General features: G+C 35.9%; 1 long non-coding RNA gene and 1 other non-coding gene across 2 annotated transcripts in view; one reads left to right on the top strand and one right to left on the bottom strand.

Moving 5' to 3' along the window:
* LOC124456102 overlaps positions 1-14,544 on the bottom strand; it is a 15,252-nt gene extending 708 nt beyond the window's left edge. Inside the window, exons 1-2 of the long non-coding RNA XR_006952106.1 lie at positions 14,532-14,544; positions 1,663-1,668 (exon numbers count right to left, since the gene is read on the bottom strand). This is a non-coding gene — a long non-coding RNA (uncharacterized LOC124456102). The remainder of the gene's footprint in view (positions 1-1,662; positions 1,669-14,531) is intronic.
* LOC124456142 lies at positions 279-431 on the top strand. The gene has a single exon (XR_006952124.1). It is a non-coding gene; the product is annotated as a 5.8S ribosomal RNA (ribosomal RNA).
* Positions 14,545-22,647: the final 8,103 nt, after the last annotated feature.

Here is a 22,647-nt window from a genome sequence, read left to right as displayed (position 1 = left end):
ACCTGCGGAAGGATCATCACCGTACAATAACATTTCGCTTGGGTTAGGTTGCTTATATTTACCTTCACAATCGAAGAACTCTGTGAACCTTATAACTAAGTTGGAGGTGGACACTTCCACGTCCTTAAATGGTTGGATGGAAGCAACAATGTGGAATCAAATTGTGTTGTGCAAACTCAAATAAGCCTCCCTTTCCATTTCCCGGCCTCTCGCGTAATTTTTATTTAACTTGATGTTTGACAGTTGTGTGATTACAAAGAATTGCCAATAATGTTTACTACTTTTAACGGTGGATCTCTTGGCTCGTGCATCGATGAAGAACGCAGCCAGCTGCGTGATACGTAATGTGAATTGCAGAATATAGTGAATCATTGAATCTTTGAACGCAAATTGCGCTCTGGTTATACGGGAGCATGCCTGTCTGAGTGTTGGTTATAAACGTTAACTTCCAGGATGCAACGTCTTACTGAAAGTTGAATGAAGTGTCTCGGGGGGGGATAGTAATATGCTAATGCCGTCGCGTTCTTCTAAGTATAGCACGTTTGTAGCCCTCTTGCAGCAAACAAGGCAAAAAGCTAAACTTGCAATCTTGTTGTGGCAACGTGAAATGGCAACGCTCGTGATGACAAGCCAAATTGTGCATGTGCATACATCTTAACCTCAGATCAGGCAAGATTACCAGCTGAATTTAAGCATATTATTAAGCGGAGGAAAAGAAACTAACAAGAATTCCCCTAGTAATGGCGAATGAAGAGGGAATAGCTCAAATTGAAAATCTCCATTGTGTTGCAATGGCGAATTGTAGTTTCGAGAAATACTTTCCCGGCACGTCGGGCCTGCCTAAGTTGCTTCGAACAGCACGTCATAGAGGGTGACAACCCCGTACGTGGCAAAGCCCTTGTGTTTGCGAGGTGTTTTCGAAGAGTCGGGTTGTTTGGGAATGCAGCCTAAAATGGGTGGTAAACTCCATCTAAAGCTAAATATGGGCACGAGACCGATAGCGAACAAGTACCATGAGGGAAAGATGAAAAGGACTTTCAAAAGAGAGTTAAAATGTACGTGAAACCATCGAAAGAGAAGCGAATGGAGTTAGAAATTCGTTTGTCAGATTCAGTTGCATGCACGCAGCAACGTGCGCGCTCTTGATCCGCATGGACAAGGTGTGTACGGATGCAACATGCAGGCAGCGCCTTTTGGCAAGCGAGCATCAGCATTGGTTGTTGTTGAGCGAAAAGGTTGCAAGGAAGGTAGACGAATTTATCGTTGTTAAGCCTTGCATTCGCATAGTTTGATGACAACCATGGCACTGCAACATGTGCTTTTCTGGCAACCCAACTTCTCGGTCCGACATGTGACTCTGGTGGACCTGTCGGGGCTACTCATTAACTGCGTACTTAACTTACGTGGAATTGCGTGGAGTGTCGTTTACGTTTAATGATATAAAGTTTAATCAATTTATGCTCTGTAATGACGGGCAAGTGAACTAGAAAACGACTTTAACATCAAGAAAAATTTCTTGGCTTTGTAAAATCTTAGAATATGGCAATTATTGTTTTAAGGATGTTGATGATGCGAAACGAAAATTTAATAAACGATTTGCGGTGACGTGGTAACCAGATTCGATTGTGGCATATACTTTGGACTTTTCTCAAGAAAATCGACCTTTGTCTTCTGTGTAGTACAGTACGATGTAGATGAATGATATGAGTCTCGGCAAGGACTGCTTTATTTCATGTACCAATTATATATAATGGACTTGGGAAATGAAACAATGAACTCTCCTCAAATTGACTCATATTGTGATCTATGTGCAAGGATTTAAATATTTGAATGGCCTTGCTTTTACAGAATTTTAAACTGAGAGATTTGAGGGTAGCAAAGAAAAAGGTCTTTTCGTTTCTCTGTATAACAGCTGAGTAAAATGCTTGAAAGAAATGTGTTTGTACTGCCATAAGTCAAACATATTTGTAAAAGATGAGTGTGATGGACTTTTTTATTATTAGAAAACACTTCTTTGTGTTATCCTAGTTAGTAGTCATGTAATCCAGAAACTGTCTTTTCTCTGCTTGTGACATGTTATATTCACAGCTTTACACAAAAAGCTATTTGTTCTTAATTCTGCCTTGCAAAAAACTGAGTTATAAAAACTATATTTGTTATATTTGTGTATATATGGGTATATTTGTTAATGAGCCTTAGCTATGAAACTTTTATTTATGCATTTGTGATTTATTAGCCTATTTTTTATTAAAGCTTGGGAGTTTTATTCTTTTTCTTCTACTTTTTTAATTATCAAACTGTAGCTTAGAGCTTTCTCCTTCTTAGAAAATATTGGGAGGCAAGATTGTATGTACATTAAAAACAAAAATTTTTACATAGGAAATACTTGAAGAAATATCAGTAAAACCCACTAATTGACTGTAATGCACATTTTGTGCTTGTGTAATTAAACATGTGCATTGGATAATGTATATATATCAAGCAACATGGACCCTCACCATTCATGCTGATGAAATGATTTATGTATTTAAAAAACTGACATCATTTGCAATTTGAGCGAGTATGTAGTCACTTTATGCGAGTAGGTGATGCTTTTCAGTTTATGATCATTGATCATTCAAGCTTTGGACAGTTATACTACACATTGTGTAAAGTGTTTACGAAACCTAGTTTCACCTAATTTTATTTGATTACAGAAGGCAACCTTGTTTAAAACATTGAACTTAATTCCATGACATCCTGTTTGATAGTTTCATCAATATTGATATACATCATACAACTGATACAAGAAACAAACTTTTATTCAACAAAATATATGTAAGATGAAGGACAAAAAATGGAGTTTCAAAAGGAAATTTTTTTTAATATGTGCAATGTTTTCAAAAACGCCTTGTGTAAGTTATGCAATAAAATAAAGTGTTAAGGTATTGACCTGCATGATAAACTGCTTTCCTATTTGAAGTAGAAGTTTGAATTCAAGTAAACACCAAAGAACAACCTTTCGAAATAAGGCTTTACTCAACACTAAATTAATATCTACAAAATGTCTCTTTATAGGTAATTATCTTAAACTAGACGCGGTTACTAAGGTGGGTGTACTTCATATAATAATCACTACAATCATCCTCTTCTATTTGAAATAACTATATAATCTAAATTAAATAATCTAAATAAGACTGGCCCTGCCCGATTGTCTTTTTTTCTTTTAGTTCAATGTCATGTATATGTCAGGCGGTCGGGTTGTTTCTTTTCTCTCTGCGAGTGGCGTAACGGTAGTGTCTGTTGTGAAGACGACTGGTCAGGTAGAGCGGGATCCTCTAGTAGTGAGTTCCCTTCTCTTTCCTTCTTTGGCGAACTATTATTTAGTTTCCTAGCGTCTTTTGTGGCCAAAGGAGATAGACGTGGGTCGTCTACAGTATTATCTTTATAAGGCGATAGTGGTAGCGGTTTCTCGCATAACTTCTCTTTTTCCTCAGCTTGTGGAGAGAGGAACTTAGTGGCTACGGTATCTTCTCTTCCATCGGGAAATTTTACATGCGCATACTGAGGATTTGCTTCGATTAGCTCTACTTCATCGACAGATGGGTCATACTTAGATTGTTTTACTTGACGCTTCAACAATACCAGTCCAGGTCGGATAGCCACGTTGGTATGGAAGTTCCACTCGTCGATCTTCGTTGGTGGATAAAGAGGCGTTCATGCGGTGTTACATTAGTAGCGGTGTACAACAGAGATCTCATGGAATGAAGAGCATCATGCAAAACTTCTTGCCAGCAGCTGGCCGGTAGTCCTAGCGTCTTCATCCCGAGGGAAATAGTCTTCCATAGAGTGCCGTTCAAACGTTCTACTTGGCCGTTCCCTTCTGGGTTATATGGTGTGTTTCGGCTTGACGAGATTCCTTTCTGGAGGAGAAAGTCTTTAACTTTTGCACTCATAAAGCCAGAACCTCTATCCGAATGTATGTAAGCAGGGATACCGAAAATCGAAAACAATTCGCAGAGACAATTTATAATTGACTCCGCGCTAACGTCTTTACAAGCGAAAGCAAAAGGAAATCTTGAATATTCATCTATTATAGTAAGAAGAAACTTATTATGATTAGTCGTCGGCAATGGTCCTTTGAAGTCCAAACTAAGTCTCTCGAAGGGTTGAGTCGCTTTTACTAAATGGAAATTTTCTGTTTTGTAATATTGAGGCTTACTTTCCCTGCATATCTTGCAGGACTGTGTCATGAGCTTAATTTCATCCATAGAGAAAGGGAGATTACGGTTTTTTTACAAAATGTGCCATCCGCGTTATTCCTGGGTGACACAAGGATTCATGAAGCTCTATCAGCTTATCGGAGGTCATGCTCATTGCTCTTATCCTAGAAAATGTATCCGCTGGTACATTCTCTTCTCTTGCTCTGTAGATTATATCAAAATCATAGGTGGATAGTTCCATCCTCCATCTCATTATCTTATCGTTCTTAATTTTGCTTTTTTTGCTTGGTATCAAACATGTAAGCTACTGACTTCTGATCAGTAATTAACATAAAATGCTTACCCGTAAGGTAGTGTCTCCACTTCCTCACGGCTTCTACGATAGCCGCTGCTTCTTTCTCCTCTGAAGCGTGCTTAAGCTCTGATCCGCTTAACGTCCTCGAAAAGAACGCAACTGGGCGACCGTTTTGGTTGAGAGTGGCTGAAAGAGCAAACTCGGAAGCGTCTGTTTCCACCTGAAAGGGCTGTGCTTCGTCAACAGCTTGGACCACAGATTTTTCGACATCGGACTTAAGTAGATTAAACGAAGTAAGAGCATCGCCTACCATTGGAAATACAGTATTCTGTGTCAGCGGTCATACTTCTGCTGCAAAGTCTTTGATCCATTGAGAATAGTAGGAAAAGAGACCCACAATCCGCTTCTGTTCTTTTAAATCACGGGGGACAGGTCACTCTCGCAGAGGTCTCAATCGTGCCGGGTCCGGCTTTATTTCTCCATTAGCGATTATACTACCGAGGATACAAATACTGGTTGTTGAGAAGGAGCATTTGTCTTGATTAAACGTCAAATTTCGCTTTATAGCTGCTTGAAGGAGCTTTTCGAGATTTATGTCATGCTGGGCTTGGTCCCGGCCACAAATCGTGATGTTGTCAAGATACACAAACATGTCTTCTAGACATTCTTTAGCGATAAAGTTGTCCATCATTCTTTGGAAAGCTGCTGCTCCATTCGTTACTCCAAATGGTACTCGACGGAATTGGTACAAACGCTGGTTAGCTTCGAAAGCAGTATATTTCTTTTCTTCTTTTTGAATTGGGACTTGGTGATACGCACTTTTCAAATTAACGGTGCTGAAAACTTTGTACTGAGCGATTTTAGAGACGATATCATCTATTCTAGGCAAAGGATAAGCATTCAGGTGTGTGAATCTATTTATAGTTTGCGAGTAGTCAATCACTAATCTTTTTTTTTGTCGATCGTTTCTAGTTACGACCACTTGTGCTCTCCACGGTGATTCACTCGGTTCAATTATACCTTCATCTAGAAGCCTTTGTACTTCAGTTGTAATAAATTCTTTGTCTTCTCGGCTATATTTCCTTGATTTAATAGCTATCGGTTTACAACCCTCTGTTAAATGTTGGAACAAAAGTGGGGGGTCTAGGTTCAAAGCTGTTAAACTGCAAAGTTTCAAAGGAGGGGCAGAACCACCGTACTGGATAGTGACACTTTCGTGCAGGGCTTGCCAAGTTTGCCCTAGAATAACATGAGTACACAGATTGGGCAGAATATATAGCTTAACCTGAGAATACAACCGGCCTTTTAACGTTATATCACTAAGACAATATCCTTGTATTTTTGTGTAATAATTACATGTAGCCATCGTAACTTTTTCTTTGGTCTGATGAACTGTCAATGAAAGTTGCTCAACCAAATCAGGATGTATGAAGCAATGAGTACTTCCTGAATCTACCAGAGCAGTAACAGTTCTTTCTTTTAAACGAATGTCAATACATGAACTTAGCAATGACTCCCCCATTGCAGCTAGAGTTATGTAAGCTGATTGCGTTACATTGGAGGCTACTGCTGAAGAACGGCAAACTCTTTGGTAGTGCCCTCTTTTTTTACATTTATTACAAATAGCTTCTTTCGCAGGGCATAATGACCGGGGGTGTTGCTTATTACCACAAGAAGCACTTAGCCGAATGTGAAGTGGAGGCTAAATACCTCTCGCTTAGTCCTTCTTCATTATTTTCGTCATGTCCGTTAGATGCCGTAACAGCAGCGCTTGTGAAGGGATTCGAATTGTATGTCTCCGATGGTTTTTGTGCCAAATCTCAAGCTCGAGCTTGATCAAATGCCGTTTGTAAATCCAACTGTTTATTCTCCAGTAAACGTTGTCGAATGCTTCCCGAAAATAGACCACTAATGAAAGCATCCCAAATTGCTTCATCCCGATATTGAGCAGCAGAGGCTTGACGAAAATTGCAGTCTTTACTTAGGTGTTTCAGTTCTTGTAGGTATTCGTCAAGGGTTTTGCCTGCTTGTTGTTTCCGTGTTGCTAATTTATGCCGAGCAAAAATCTCGTTCGGAGGCTTGACATATAAGGTTTTCAGCGTGGTGATGGCTTCATCGTAGGTTTCAGTATCACAGAACAGTTGATAAACATCCGAGGTGACATAATTCACCAGAATGTGTAGACGGTATTGCATCGATGAAGTTCTCAAATGTCGCGAGCCAGTGCGTCCAACGTTTTGCAGCGCCTTGCGCGTTCGGAATAACATCAAACCGTTCAGGTCTCAACACTTTATCCATAGGTATAAGGGGAGTGTTGAGTGAATTGAAGTAGAAGTTTGAATTCAAGTAAACACCAAAGAACAACGTTTCGAAATAAGGCTTTACTCAACACTAAATTATAATCTACAAAATGTCTTTTTAGAGGTAATTATCTTAAACTAGACGCGGTTACTAAGGTGGGTGTACTTCATGTAATAATCACTACAATATTATACTTTTGAAATAAGCACTAAGTGATGGTTTGAAAGACATTTCAGATAAATTAATTGTTGAAAATGAACAATCATCTATTAAAATAAGAAAACCAAGTCAAGCCATTTCCTTAGAGCAAACAGTCCAAAACCAGACAAAGGCAAAGTCCATGACAGTAATGTCTCATGTGCAAGAAAAGGCATTCAAAGATAAACCAACTCAGCTATAGTTGTTGGTCTTTTAAGGTTTCTTTATGTCTGCATTCTGTATTAATGTATGTACAAACAAGAAACCTCTGTAACTAAAGATTTAAGAAAAAGCTTACGCAGGTGGGAGGAACACCAATAATTTAAAATGTAAATAATAAGGACCATAACTAGATATCTCTTTGACTACTTAAGTACTTCTACCATAAATCAAAGTTTGCTGCGATTAATAACATTTCAATTTATACCTGATAAAATCTGGCAAATATTATTATAAATACATTTGTATTTGGCAAGCTAAAGCACTTTTGTTGTCGTGCCACACTACATTTAAATAGTAGAATTTACTACACCGAATATACATATAAACAACCATCGACGTCACAAACCCCTTTGGCCGCGAACAAAATGGCTGACAATTTTAGTGTGACAGTGGCATTTTTAGATGAGATTTTCTATCCTAACGAATCGTTTTTATCCGTTAAAACTTTTACTGGACAATTTTCAAGGTTTACACTATGCAATTATATGAAAATATGAAACCATGAAATTTCGTTTCATTAACACTTTAAGATTTGAAATAACTAATATTGATTAGATGAGAAGCTGTTTTCTATAACCTGTGATTATGAGTCTTTCTGATCCACGAAGCTTTTTATTTTGACATTTTTATTCAAATGGTATTAAACCTGAGAATTTCACAATTATGAAATGTTGTGCGATGTCACATATTGTCCCCTTTTCTAACTGAGCACCTCATGTAGAAATGTCAAGGTTTTGTTATCTACGGCTCACATCAGATTGTTTGCCAAAAATTTCTAAGGGGCATTGATGTATGAAAAGCATTTCTATAAAGTAAAAATGTATTCCTAGATATGCAGTTAAACCTTAAAATTTGGCAAAACAGCAAAGTATTTTTAATGATCGCTAGGTAACTTTTCTGAAGATCATTGTAATTTCTACACCAAGTTATTTCAGATTTACATTTAAACTAATTTTGATTATATGAAAAGATATTTATCATGAACAGTAAGCATGACACCTGAACCAATTTTAACATTTATGTAATTATGTGATTAAAGGCATGTTGGTTTCATTCTGTTTATATTGGCAAATACAATTCTACTGGTAATTGCTATACAGCACACCATGCATATACTTATAAAAGATAATATTCTTGTGAAATGCCTAATAAACATTAACGGCATTAAGCTGTCCTTAATTGCAAATTTTCACTCTGATAATTTTTGCTTAATCTTTGGCAGAAAAAAATTTTGAGTTTTTTTCAAATGGTGAATATGCTAGCACTGTATGTGGTTAATGTGCTGGTTAACCATCTATGCTGTCATATATGGTTAATGTGCTGGCACTGTATGTGGAGATGGGTAAAGGGTAACTGTAAACTTGCATGGTTTGAAGTCTGAGCTTTTCTACGTCTATGAACTGTCCCTTGTAGTACCAAATTTCTAACTTAACTCATTACATAGAGGTGTGACGGGTGGTCTCTAGGGTAGTCTATGCCTGACAACTTGGTAGAAATTTTTAAAGACTATTTCTATTTTGAGTAGCATTATTGTATAGTAAATTTTATGTTTATAGGCATGCTAATAAGCTATAACACTTGGCAAATTATTCAAGTAATTTTCACTTCATAGATATTTTGAAAAAAAAACGTAAGCAAAATGTGTTGTTTTTACGCAAAAACGATGCCCACAAAAAGACATTTTGTATCGCTTTAAAACGCTAAAATTGAATTTCCAAGGCTTTGAAATTCAAAATTTCCCAGGAGAGAATGCCTCGGACCCCCTCAGGTGCGAATCGCCTTGGGCGTTCCATGACTAATGTTAGAAAAATCCTAGACCCGCCGTTGTAACAAATATTGTGAAAAACTAATAAAAGTAAAGTTAGTTGTTCGTACAAGGGATCACGACTAAACAGAACAAAATCTTTTTACTGTAGTGAACAGGATGTAAAATATTTCATAAGTATTTCAAATCATCCTCAAATATTTCCTTGTGATTTTTATATACTGGTATTCGGCTCTGCTTTGGGCGTAAAATGCATGTTGCCCTGAGCTGTTAATTTATTGCCAGTCATTTAAGTATTGTTCTATCTTTATTGCTCGTCATACTCCATATTGCAATGGACCATTATTCCAGAAAAACATGCTCTTTTATAGCTGCTCATCACTTAACGACACAGCTTAGTGACGTCCATATATATAGTTACCATGTGAGTATAGTTGTTATCGATGAATCAAGCAAGAATTGTTATCGATGAATCAAAATGGAGTAATGAAAGCCTAGCATATAACGCGTAAAACAGCTATAAAGAAATTATATATATATATATTACAAAATGTTATTAGCTATCGTCTATTGTTACGAACGTCCCGAGTAATAATAAAATGGCCGCTTTGGCTCAATTGCTTGTAACAAAAGGAGTAAAACTTTGTGGAGAAGTTGTTGTAAATTCTTAAGATATTTATTTAATATACTAATAATTTTGATATAAACGTTATAATTTAAAAGTGTAAATGTTCAAACTTTTCTAAGACAACTGCTTTCAGTGACTCTTTCGTTGATGGATTGGATATATATCTGGATTCTTTGGTTGTTTTCGTAAATAGTTCGTTTTCTTTTACATGAGACTTTCTTCTGATATGGAGTTCTACTAAGCACCAACATAACTACAGCTTTCGATTCTCGACTTATAAGTGATTGTACAATGACGTAGGATTAAACTGTGGTCAGTTGATTTATAACGTCCTGTACGTTATCTGTGGTCAGTAGGTTTACCACGTCCTATACGTAAGCTTTTCCTGTTATTGTGGTTATCATACACATGCATGTATGAGTTCCACAGCCGTTAAACGTTCAAGACGTCACGCTACCAGGAACGCCTCCACTGTCGCAGACTCGGGAGAATTTTGTTGCTAACACTGCAACAGGACCTGCGCAAGCTGCATTGGCATGTTAAATCACGAGCGCGCTTGTGGAAGTCAGTGAACTAAATGAACTTTTGCAGACAGCCATCGTCAATTCGACGGGCAGCATCTCTCATGTATGAGTAAGGCATTTTACAAAGATCACTAACTAGTTAACTAATAATATATTTAAGTATATGAAAATAATAACTACAATTTAAATGATTATGGATTATCATGTAACACTATCAAAAGACATTCTCAGAGAAAATGTGCAGGTGAGCTCATATGAGTGAATGAATATCAACTATTTACATCGTATTAAATTGCAGGTAATAGGAAAAGTTGAATAAAAAAAGGGGAGAAAGATGGTGCCACCTTTGATGTTACGGAAAGGTTTGTGTTCGGAAATTAGTAGGCTTTCACGAACGAGTAGTTCGTTTAGGAAAGAAAATGATGAAAGTATTTCGAAATGTTCTATAGACGCAGTGTGCCAGTGTTTTTGAGGTGATAGAAAATACCTAATGGTAAAGGCAAGAATTTTTTCTACCTGTAAGGGCAGTGAGACCAAGGTGTCCAGAGTTTCTTGTGTGGAGTTTACGGACCATATGACCCACAAAGGATGCAGTAAAGCAAATGCTTTCATTAGGCCTTATGATTTCGAAGCAGAAACCATCCCTTAACATTCAGGTTAGCTCTGTCTTTCTCCTCCTTTTTTAACTCAAGTTTTCATATTACCTACAGTTGACACCTTCTTGAAAATAATTGCTGATTCCAAAGCTTTGTATTATCTCATTTTTAGACTTAGTAAATTGAGAAAAATATGGAGGAAGCTTCATTTTACTGGAAAAGGTTCAACTTGGTTTTATGGCAATTAGCGGTCTTAGAAAATTTTTTATATGACACCGTAAGTTTAAAATGTGAAATTTTGGTATAAGAACAGTTCATATGATTTGCCAACACTGTTTTCTCCATCTGACTGGGGGTAAAAAGACGTTTTACATGTTTTTCATATCTGTAGCTAAGTAAACATTTCATTTACAAACATACCATTAACGTTAACTTTTTGATTTCTATTTACTAGATCTGGTGAGCTATGGTGGAGATACAGCTTCGAAGGATTTTCTTTTCAGTCGTTTTTGATATCCTGTTGCGCAGAGTTACTCACCCTTGGCTATTTTTTAACAGTTCTTATAATTGCTAGTTATGTTACCATGACTATTTTTAGGATATTCCAATATATAATGAACACTGTTTCCACCTTGCTCCTATACGTTTTCCCATTTTAAAGAAAATAGGATAGAGGGGTACTTATGTTACGCATTATGCTTGTAACATCCTGAAAAATCATGGATTCAAACTGGCAAATAGCATAACCCGTGCCTTTTTAGTTTTAGTATATTCCTTTACTGCGAATAACTGTGGCTGCTATTTATCTTCAAAACCCAAATCCTTATCATGTACAATTGCTAGTTTTTATATGTGTCAGAATCTCAACTGTAAATTGCTTTAATAATTGTAGCTACGTAAATCTTGCTGTTTTTATCACGTCAAGCGGCCATCACTAACTGCTTCAATTTGGCGTAAACTGATATATGTTTCAACATTTTTCTTTCCTTTAATACAACAAATATCACATTAAAACTTTACTGATTCATGTGCTTATCCTATCTGTTGTTAATTGTCGTCCTGTTTGCGGATAAATAGCTACTTTATATATACTCATTGTCTTTCAAAGTGTCGTCCAAAAATAAAGAAAAGCGTATTAAGCTAAAAGTTGCGCAACAACCTGCTTTCTTTTTCACTGGTAGAATAGTTTTGTTGTCCTTTTGCGAGCTTTTTTTAATACAGATAATATTGGTTGCATGTTATCATTGCTTTCAGTTTGATCCAAGTAAAGTACAACTACTTCTCAGACGCATTGCAACCAGTGACGTAGCGAGCCCGCAAATTTGGTCCTGCTATTTAAATTTTCTATGTTCACTCACTGCAAAAACAGCAGATTTATAATGAAATGAATAATTCTAAGGATTTACAATTCTCATAGCAAGACCAAAACTTGCGATCTGTTTATGCCACTGATTACACTTTACCCTAAAACAATTAAGGTAATTTGGAAGTGCCAGTTTTACAGTATTGTGCCAAAAATAATTATTATTGACGAATTACTGTTTTACTTGGGGGGGCATATTCATATATTCTGCTATGCTTGGCTAATTTCTTTTCAAAACATGTTCACTTTCAAAAGATATAAGCCTGGCATAACAGAATATATGTATATGGTCCCCCCTATTATCGCAGGGTCAACACCCATAGTCTGGGTACAGTCTCGTTTGCAAATATTAGTTCTTTAATGATAGAGATCCTAAGAGCATAAAATCAGCACCCTGTAAAAAACTACTACAACATCCAATTTGGTAGTTGAAGTTTTCACCTAAAGAATGAAGTTATCATTTAAATCTGGGATGGAATCGGTACATCAATCGTCATCAAATTGTCGATCACTATTTTATGAGACAAGTGTTGTTATGTGGAGGCGGATTAAAGGGGAGCAAAAGGGTTGCAGCCTCCCTTTTGCTGGAAAACACCCCACCAAATTGAATAATAAATAAAAAATGACAAGCCAGTTTACGTCTGAGAAAATAATAAACTCAACGAAAACGTGCAGTTTTTATCTAACAGTGCCAGTTTTAATTGCTAAATTAAGTAATTTTGTTGTTTAAGAATATTGATGTGAGATGTAGTACTTCTGTGAATGGAAGCATACGAGGAAGTGGTAAAGAAGAGTGCGTTCGAGTTGTAAACATGCGTGGGTGATTACTCAGCAAATAAATCTATTTTTCATACCATTCTTAAATCAAAATAAAATAAATTTTTACAAATCAAAAATCATTATAAGAAGCATACGATATTTATTCTTAGAAGAATTAGGAGAATAATTTCATTAAAAGTTGCAGCCTCATAAAATTTTAGTCGAAAAAACTGTTGTGTATAATGTTATTGATTATTGCTCATGGCAAAAGAAGTTAAGGATTCAAAAAAAAAGGAAACAGAGAAGTATTCTTATCAATAACCAACAAAAAACGTGTAAAAGAAATGACGGTGCTGTCAAAGATGTAGATGAGCCAGCTCAAACTACTTTGGACTCTCTGGAGACAATTGAGAGGGATATTTGTATAACTACGAGCTCAGATACTGTGGAACTAGTTGCAGATATAGCAACTGCTACAAAACTTCCTTTAACAAAAATGAACAACTCAACAATATATCATACTATCAAGAACTGTGTGCCAGAGAAGGATTTATTTTTTCTCACATGCTGTACAATGACAGTAGTGAAATGAAAGGTGTGAAACAGAGGTACTGTGAGAGAGTGGTTTGAAAACTATGACAACTTTTGCTATTGAAGATGGAGTCTTCTGCTTGTGGTTTGTTCTTTTTCTACGGAAAACGTAGCAAATACCTTGTCACTACTCCCTATCGTAACTGGAAGGATGCCAAAGCAGAGTTCTCCAAACATGTCAGCCTTGAATACCATAAAGATTCCAGGACAAAGATGGATGTCTTTATTCAAATTAAGACTACACCGTCCATCAAGATCCAGAGCAGATTGTCCCATGAAGTTACGAAACGAAGTTGCAAAGGACAGGGTTTTCTTAACATCGATAATGAAGTGCATAGAAATATGTGATCGACAAGGTACAGGCTTAAAATGTCATAGAGACGACACTAATTTTAATGCTGAGAATCAAGGGAATTTTAAGGCATTGATTGATCCACGCCTTGATGCTGGTGATATAGAGAGCTGGCTTAACATCTAAAAACTTGATACCGAAACTCGACGTACATGTCAAAAACAGCCCAAAATAAACTGTTGCTGTGTATCAAAAAGTACATACGAAATAAGAATTTCAGTGAAGTAAAGTGTGAAGAAGGTTTCTATGGCATTGAAGCAGACGAAGTAACAGACGTTTCTAATTTGCAGCATCTAACACTTGTCATTTGTTACTTTTCTAATATTGAAATTATCGATAGACTTGTACTGGATGCGAGGTATGTGACGAAATCATGCAGACATTATCAAACATGAGACTAGATCCCAAAATGTGTCGTGCACAAACCTATGACGGTGCAGGGGCCATGTCATGTTGCCATAATGGATGTGCCAAACTTTTCCAGGATGTATCCTCCTTATTTACATTGTGCAATAAATGAGCTTAACTTGGTTTTATCCGATGCATTCAAGGTAACAGAGATCGTTAATATGGTGTCAGCTGTCGAGTCAGTAGGTGTTTTCTTTAAGTATTCAACAAAACGACAACGTCAGCTAGAAGAAATATCGTTGGTCTAAATGAAAGAATTGGCTTCAGTAATCAATCAGAAATTGTAAAGGATCATTAAGAGGGAATTTTTAACAATGATGATACTACTGAATCGGAAGAGGAAGAAGAGCATTATTTTCCAGAAGAAGTGTTATACAAAGATACTTGCAGACAAAGAAATGATCTTCAAGATGATAGTCCAAAGATAAAAGTTGCAAAAGTGAAGATCAAGCCACTTTGCGAGACCCAATGGGTAGAACGCCATACTGCATTTTATGACTTCGAAGATATTTATGAATCTCTTCTTTTTTTTTGCCTAGAAACAATATCACAAAATAAAGAGTGCAGATACTGGGAGGCTAAAGCTAAGACGGAGGCACAAGGGTTGTTCCACCAAATTACAAAACCTGCGTTTATTTCTGATGACTTCGATGACTTTGAATTTAAGCTATATTTTTTAAAAAATTTTAGACTTTCCTCGGAGAAATTGCAAACTTGAATATTCTGATTGGCACTTGCTAAAAAAGAAAACAAACTGCTGATTAGTTCAAAATGAAATTCCCCCTTGTTCATTAAGAGCCTTTACACAAAACAGATAAAGCTAATCAGTTTGATTAAATCATAAATCGATTGCAAACATTTCAGAATTTTTGTTTTGAATGAGAAAAATACCCAGCATTTGAAAAATTCTCCATTATAAATATGTCATTACTTGATACTGTTTCATACAGCTTTCTACCATATAAATTGTCAGCTACTCTCCAATATCCTTACAAGGCACATGATTGGCGGTAACAGAAAATTTAAACCACGCTGTGCATAGCAATATCTCTCGTACCTACTGCATAATATGTGGTTATTTAGGCGTTCCTGTAGTAATGACGGACACAACGCTCTGATTATCACAGCAAAACTGAATTCGCTGTTTGGTTCAGCGGCTATCCTAAACATGGCATGCTACTACAATTGGGAAAAAGCTCCTTAAAAACAATGCTATGCCAGCTTTGTACTGATGACCAGGTCCCCTGAAACCATTCACCTTACATTATTCTCCGTATCTAAACACCAGACGCATCATTTGAAATAGACAAATATCCCGTCCAAAGTTGGCAACAGTAAACGCCACCATGTTATATCTTGCTTGCATTCCTGGCTTGGGGGATAAAGCGTGAGTTTTTGCAAGAATGTTCATTCAGCAATTCCTAGTCAGCGACGGACAAACGTCTGCAGATGTGGTGCAACAGCAACGGCATGATTGAGATTCCTAAATAAGGACTGCATTTACTTTACGCTACACCATCTTTTGGTCTCCAAAGCGTTTAGGAGACAAATAAATTCGTCTCTTTTTTGCAGGGGGAGTCGGGCTAACATTCAAACGGAGTTCAATTCGAACCCATAGAAGTTGCTATATCAGCAGCAATTTGATGTATTGCACGACGCCATGAACAGCACACTTTCGAATTTGCGGGACCAAAGGTGAAAAAGGAATCTAGTTAATAGAGTGATTTAGCAAACAGGACGTTTCTTCTAAGACATCTTCAAATTTTTGCGAAGGGATCTGGGTCTAGGACGCCACAATGTCGTAAAGTATTTATGATTTAGCAAAATTTTGTAGGACTTCATCAAATAATAGTATGAAACAAGTTTCATCCATTACGGCATTTTTCTGCTGGATCGTGTTTTCTGATCATTTTACACTAATTTTTTGATATCAAAAATATAATGCAGTGTATTCATTTCAATAAAATTATAAATAAAAGCAAAATCATCGACATTTGGCTTTGTGATTACAATTGTTTTGAGCAGACCCCGAATTGCTTTTATGTTTCTTTTTTTCGCTTTATGAAACAAACATGGTTAATCGCGTCTTGCTCTCCGGCGATTTGGCTTAATGGCTAGACGTCTCCCACGCTTTTGTGGGAATTTTTTGTGAAAATACAACGACCGTTATTCCACGATTTACAAACGATTGATGCCTCTGGATGACCCCTAGGCTTCCTGCACGCACGTAAAATTGCTTGCCCAGAAGCTGCAATAAGATTATGGTAAAGGTCGGAGTTTATTTGCTCCAGTTGCTTAAACCTGCGACGGCCGTCTCAAAACAAAATGCGTGATCATATTTATGCCAGGACCATCCAGGAAATTGCTTGGCAATGCGAATAATTAAAGCCATGTAGGCCAGCAAGTCTCGCGCGCAATTTGGGTGGCATGCGGTTATAAGCACCACGTAACCCCATGACAATACTGTCAATTATTTTTTACTTCTTTCTCCAAGCATGTGCACTTGAAGGAATTAATGCTCCACCTTCGATAGTGAACAAAGGGCGATCCACTGCAATTGGTTGCAGATTATCTGGCAACAGGTCACATATCTCAGTGAATTTACCATTGAGGATTTTTTGTCCAATTATTTTCAAAGGAATCGGAGGCCGGCCAGTACCCAGGACAAACGCTTGATTAAGCCCACTATCCTCAAGCCCTGCATGAGAGGGGGTAATCGCAGCCGATATGGGAACCATTGATGCAACTGACATGGCAGTTACAACATAAGTGATACTAGTTTGCGTTGGTTATTCTGAGGACACAGCATCAAACGATGGAGTAGACAGCGCACCTGATTTTGCTGATGCAAAAGACTCCCAACATTGACAATAAAAACATTGAAAAATTGACAATAAAAAAAAAAATTTTATTTTCTGGGAGACTTAAAGTATGACCTTTCTAAGTCAAATTTTGATCACCAAACAAAGAAACTAACATCAATGCTTGAAATTTACCAGTTATTTCAACTAATAAATGAGCCAATTAAGATAACCAGGTCATGCTCTACACTAATTGATCCTTTAATAACAAATCAACCAAATAAAATCTCAAGTAATGGTGTTATTCACACAGGAAAGAGCGTTCACAGCCTTATTTACGCAATAAGAAAGATTAATTTTTCCAAAAAGAAAACAAAAACAATTTTTGAAACAAGAAATATGAAGAATTTTAATGAGAATAAAGTTTTTCAAGGCCTATCACAACAAACATGGAATGATATTTACTTCTATAAAAGAGATTCTGACAGTCTGTTGGAGATTTGGAAACATTTGTTTCTGGAAGCTGTTCATAAGCATGCTCCTATTCAACATAAAAAGTTAGGTCAAAAACGTCCCATGGACAAGTAATGAATTAAAGCAATTAATTAAGAAAAGAAGCAGATTAAAAATAAAGGCATAACTATCTAAACTTGAAGATGACTCGGAGGACTATACAAAGCCAAAATTCTACAAACACTGAATTTAAAAGGAAAAAAACAAATTATTGTTATTATAAGAGAATTTCTTCTCTAAAAGATGGTCCAACACAGATTGATGTCTTTAAATGATTTACTTGGAAAATCAATAAGCCAACTAGAATAAGTAAACCAACCCATGAATCAATATTTCTCAAATATCGGACCTAACCTTGCCGAGGAGATTGATTCTGGTGGTAGTTGCTTCAAACATTATCTAAGTGAAACTAAATCCGAATTTTCTTCATTCGAACCAGTTACTATAAACTATGTCCATTACTTACTGTCCAACTTATCAGCATTTAAAGCTGCAGGTATAGACAAAAGATCCAAAAGAATTGTTAAAATAGCAGCACCGATAATTGCCAGCTCGTTGACATATATATCTAATCAAGCCATTACACTTTGTAGTTTTCCGAATGATTGGAAGACTGCTAAAATAATTCCATCGTTTGAGAGAGGCAAAAGAAACATACCAGACAATTACCGTCCCATCGCAGTTCTTCTGCCTGCTATAAGCAAAGTGATGGAACGCAAAATTTACAATCAGCTATGTTCATATTTCTCAGCAAATGGCCTGTTCTCAGAACAACAATTTGGATTTTGTAGAAATCATTCCACAACTACAGCCCTCTTAGATCGTACCAATGAATGGTATGTTAACGTGGACAGAAAACTGTTAAATTTAGAAGTTTTAATTGACCTAAAGAAGTTTTTTGACACAGTATATCATGAAATTCTATTCAAAAATTGTCCTTTATGGTGTCAAAAGTCATGCTTATTTGTTAATCAAATATTATTAAAGTGCCTATGAAGCTAAAATTTTGCAACTTAAATTTATACTTTGGTAAATTTAAGAGAATGACTAGTAGCTAATAAACTCTGCGTAAATGTGGCAAAAAACAGACTTTATTATAGTTTGATCTAAACACATACTTAGTAAAATCCTTAATTTTCAAATAAAAATTACTATATTGACAACAAAACAATCAAAAAAGTTTCCCAATATAGGGCTTTGGGTGTTACTGTATAGTGGAAGATTTATCATGGAAAATGAATACAGAAATTATCTGAAAAAAAAGTTTCATCTATTCTGTATGCTTTAAAACAAATAAAACAATTTGGTAATCAAAATACCCTCAAACGTTCATACAATGCATTTTTACATCCTTATTTCATTTATTGTTGGGAAGTTTGGAGTGTTTGGGAAATACTGAACGTTTAGAAAAACTTTTAAATAGAGCAGCACGTTTAATAGCAAATTTACCTAATCAATGTAGTCAAGAAAATGCCTTAAATGCCTTAGATTGGGAACCTTTATAAGAACAGTGGTTTAGAAGCAAAGCAAAAATGATGTTCAAAATGCTAAAATAACACGGGGCTAAATTGCATCCAAGGCTTATTTACTTTAAAAAATGAACTTGTCAACTATAATCTTCGTGGGAAACCACAACTTGATCATTTGCCTAGACCACGTACTAATAATAGAAAAAAAGTTTTTTGCTTGATGGAGCTGCCCTGTGAAACACTTTCACCAGTAACTTGAGAAAGTGTAAAACGGGTTTCTCTTTTGAAAAAGATCGCTACTCGTCGATTGCAAATATCGTTTTATGTTTTTAAATATCTTATTTTCTAGAATTTCATGTCAATTATATAGTCTTATTTAGTATATATATCAACGTATATATCAGTTACGTATTGCACTCATAGGTACACTACAATTTCTGTATATTATATTTTACGCGCTTATCGTGGAAACCAGCTTTTTCTGACGATGCCAGCGTGGGTAAATAAAGTTATCTATCTATATATTTATCAATCTATCTAGATTTGCTTAAGATTGTTATGTGTTAAGTAAATTGGCAGTTGCAGTTTTTTGTCATTGTTTTATGTTGGTGGTGTTGTTTTCACTATTGGTGAGTTTTTAGAATATTCGTTTGCTGTAATTGTTTATCATTTGTTCGATGTTGTTCATGCAGCTGTAATTTATATTGATTATATTACAGTAAAGATTTTCCTAAGTTGATGATCTTATGCGTGTCTTTGTTTGTTAGTAAAATGAATAAGCCAAAATCGATGGTTATGGTTTCGAAAAATAGGTAGTTGTGCACAAGTTTAATTTATTTGAAAGAGCACTGTTCTTTTTATAGTTTTTTCCTTGTCGAATATAAGTGTGTGCATCGATATCTGTCTTTGTCAAGTGCTTTAGGAAATGAACGACTTGTTTTATCGAAGGATATTTAGAAGAGAAAAATCGTTATAAATCCTTAATCCCGAATAAAAAACTGATGTTCAACACAAAATTAAACCAAAAATGGTGCACAAAAGACAGTATAAAGACAACACAACATTGGAATGGAATAGTTCTAAAAAACGAAGTCAACGTTTTGTTTGATGTTTCGCAGATTTCGTGCTAATTCTACGCTCGACTTTCACCAACACAACAACAGGATGTAGTATAAAATCTAATTATAACTTTGTATACTTTAGCCATCAATAAGTGTGGCACTTCTTATCTGTTGAACATTAAACTTTAAATTGTAACATTGAAAACAATTGCCACCTTTTTATACAGACTATCATCATCAATTACATCCTTTCAGGGGTTAAACTACAACAATGATTGTGGGAAGGGGGGGGATGATTATTCATACATTCACCTCTGCCTGACTGCTTTGGTTTTGTTAGCTTTTTTATATTCAAATTAATTTATCATAATGTATGTAGGATCGAGATGCATAGAGCTTAGGTTATGCTAATTATTATGCTAATTATTATGAAAAACAAAAAGGGACCCGTATAAAAGCATGGTTCTTGGGGTCTTTTGAGATTGAGCACAATTCATGTATAGTGGTGTATTTTTGTACATGGATGTTTATATTTAGTGGCCAAATTACGAGAACCGTACGTTCGACGCATTGCATTGAAATAAAGATTTATCTGTATACCGGTCGTCGTTTTAATAGTAGTTTATGTACGAGTATCTTGCTGGTCACATAAGCCTGGAATTGTTGAAGCTTATAATGTATTTATTTGCAAGAGCGTTAATTCATGCACTCCACTTGTACGCTCTGCGTATCTGTTTCTTTTATTTGCAAACAGCCAAACAGCAATGCAATAAATAACTTCTACCTCTCTTTTGGTGTGTTACATAAGAACTATCTAAAATCACTGTAAGTTTACCTGAATATAAGTCTTCTTGTGGTGTATTTATGTCGAAGCAACTATGCCTATCAAATTTAAAAAACCATCAATGTTTTTTATTAATAAGAAACAAAAGTTTCCTTGTAAGGTTGTCGTCAGCAATTTGAAAAATTAGCCCACTTGTACATTTTTTGTATTTAAACAATATTTTCACGCAGGAGTGGATCCAGCTTCTAAGCTGACCGATGCATTTCGAGCGCCGAAGTCGTGAGCCGCCGGGGTCTGGGGAATGCTCCCCAAGTAAATTTTTGAATTTTTACTGTCGGAGAAGCGATTTCCAGTGATTTAAGAAGGGCGACAGAAAAATGTTAAGCGTAAGTTTTATCAAACCATTTCATCTACACATACTTTCCTTTCTTTTTAAAATTACCAAACAAAACAAAAACACACCCACCGACCTTATGACGTCAGCTGTAGAAATTTTTACTTCTATCAACACATTGACCATTTCTTTCCGTAGTGATCGCATTTTCCAAACCTATTTTGTGTAGTAGAATGACAAAACATTTTTTTGCTGTAAAAAGTGACGATGCAAATATACAGAAAAAATAACTTAAGCCGTCTTTTGTCTCAACACACAGTAGAAAAGATAAAAACATTGATAAAAGCAATGTTCAAAGGTGGTCTTCTTCCAACGACAGATAAGATAAAATTTTAAAGAAAGCCATGTTCAATGTATTACATGCAATGCAATTAAAATAATAGCCACCCCTTTTCATATTATAGTTTTTATTATATTACATACGAATATAACAATAATTATAATAGGTGCTGTATAAGTAATACAACATCACGTATATGTTTTGACGTTTTTTCATCGTTATCTAAACGACTACACTCTTAGTCTGAAATGAGTACTATGTTTACATTTGAACATGTAAGCACAAAGTAAATTTATTTACTTTAAAACTCTTAGTTCTTCACTTTGCCAATGAACTGTCAAGTGCTTAGAAACATTTTGCTTGATATATCTCTCCCATTTTCCCCTTTGAAAGGGATTCCAAGGAAAGGATTTTTAAATAAAAGTAGTAGATTTCGTTTCATAACTTCAACGCACTCCATCAATATCCAAAGATTTCTTTTCTCGAGGCAGAGTACACAAATCATGTTTGATATTCTTAACAGCCATGGCTTCGATTGATGATCCGAGTTATATCAAGTGATCAAATAAAAAAACATTACAGTTCAAAGCTCAAATGCAATGCATCGGTGCCATGTGCCCACAATCACAAAATCATGGAAAATGCATCGCTCAGCGTCAAAATATACCTTATCGTGTGACCCTAAAACAATGGTTTTGCTGATGTCACAGTAGATTCCACGCGGAAAAGGACTCGGGACCGATGGATCGACCGATGCATATCAAATCTACTGTGACGTAGCGATGCATCTTCCATCTACTGTGACGTGTTTACTAATTACGTATTCACGCCAAAATTTCGTTATATTTGATCGGCTTTTCTTTCGCTATGACAAAATTATCAAAGAACACAAATGTTATTTCTATAACAAATTTGTAGCTTAAAACTGCCAAATCTATAATTTAACTAAACAATATATCACCGTCAAATGTCTGTTTTAATTAATTTTAAAATATTTTTCGCTATTTATTTCATTAAAATGCAAACTAGAAGATTTTAATATCTAAATATTTTGACCATTGCATCCGCCCCTGCTACACATTTTTCTGCCGAGCGTCAGCGAGGCAGCCCACCATTCTTGACAGTCAATTCACTCGACCCA

Source organism: Xenia sp. Carnegie-2017, unplaced genomic scaffold (assembly GCF_021976095.1).
Source record: "Xenia sp. Carnegie-2017 unplaced genomic scaffold, XeniaSp_v1 HiC_scaffold_42, whole genome shotgun sequence".
In the NCBI taxonomy this organism is placed as follows: Eukaryota; Metazoa; Cnidaria; class Anthozoa; order Malacalcyonacea; family Xeniidae; genus Xenia; species Xenia sp. Carnegie-2017.
The sequence above is the reverse complement of the archived record's forward strand: the minus strand, read 5'-3'. Positions and strand labels throughout refer to the sequence as shown.